Genomic DNA, 1,593 nt, shown 5'->3' with positions numbered 1-1,593 from the left:
TTTCTTTTACAGTTATGAGCAACTGTAGTAACTTAAAGGAAATTCAATTAGTGTTTGTTAAACAAAAGTACAGATCATGGGGTTTTGCTGCAAAAATTAAGTAATGGATCTGCTACTGGATTTATAGGGGCATGTAGAAAGGCATTTTTATAGTATCCTTTTGAGAAATTATAATAGACACTGTGTTTTTCCTTTGCTCTTAGAAATAACTGTTCTGTCTTATATTCCACTGGGTAACTATGTGCACTGTTGAGTACTGAATTTTTAATGTTGATCACTAGCTTATAGAAAACAATTTCTGCCTTACTGGCCTTAATAGATAGTATTAAGTGCACAACCCCACTTTCTGTTCTTATATGGATAATCTGTGTCAGGACTTTGTTTCCAGAAACAACTTATTTGTTATAGGAAAAGTTTTAATTAGGAAGTATTAATGAATAGGCTTCTTCCCTTAATTTGAAAACCTTTTTCTAGAAAATCCGTGTGTATTTCAGTCACATGAATAGCTGCATAGCAGCACAAATGCACTTGTGAGAGTCTTAAATGAGCTGACTTGAACGCTGTAAATAGTTTTGCTTGTAATTTATCTTTCCTAAAAGCTATAAACTGTGTGTAATCGTGATGCTGAGCAATGCTGTGCCATTCAATAGGGCACATACAGAGCACTGGGAAAGAGCATGCTTGCTCTTCTGGCTGAGTTCCTGGTCGGTTTGCTCATTCTCTCTACTGAAACATCCCCTGAAGTTTTTGGTACCATACAGCATTAAAAGCATGTGCAATGTCTTTCACATCTCCTCAGAAATAGCCACAGTTTTAACAAATATTTGAGAACATTATAATTACATATACATAAATTCTTATTTTTAAAATGTGTTTACTGTCTTGAGCCTTCTAAAGTGTTGGTATGAACTAGTGCTGGAGCAGAGATGGTGATCAAACTTAGCTGTCATCTGAATGCTGCAAAATATGCATGCAAAGCACAGTTCAGGTATATTTCGATTATAAGTTATTTTGGATTATCTGATGGGCTTGCAATCACGTGCCATTTGCTGATGCTGAGATTTAGTGGTGAGTAGCTAGCAACCTGCTGGTTTATAACTGACATTAGGTTAGTACAACTAACATTAGGCAAAGGCAATCTTTTTTCATGTAGACTGACTGGTTCTTCTTGTAGTGGCCCTTCGTGCTCGCATTCATCCTTCTTGCTTCTGCCTCCCTGTCCTCCAGAGCAGACTCTTGATTGCCTGGTAGGGATGGGCTGAAGCTACCTTGCTGTGTGTCTGGATGGTCTCCAAGGGCCATCTGGTGCTGCTTAGCTGTACCTTCTGGCCCAGAAATGAGATCATGCAAGGAAACAGCCAATAAGTTCTCATGGCTGCTGGTATCTGGCTTGGATGTGTAACAAAGAGCTCCTCAAGTAAGGGAGGTAAAGGAAATGGAGATACTGGTCAGTGTTTTTGTGACTCATTCCCTTAACCAGTTTCTTGGAAAAAATAGTTTCCTAATGGCTGTGTTCCTCTTGTTCTTTTGTGGTTTTTTTGAGGAGACTGGACTCGGCGAAGTCAGAATGCACATTAGCTCTGAGCAGTGTCT

The sequence above is a fragment of the Mesitornis unicolor genome, unplaced genomic scaffold (assembly GCF_000695765.1).
Source record: "Mesitornis unicolor isolate BGI_N332 unplaced genomic scaffold, ASM69576v1 scaffold5763, whole genome shotgun sequence".
Taxonomy (NCBI): Eukaryota; Metazoa; Chordata; class Aves; order Mesitornithiformes; family Mesitornithidae; genus Mesitornis; species Mesitornis unicolor.
Note: the sequence above shows the minus strand (reverse complement) of the source record.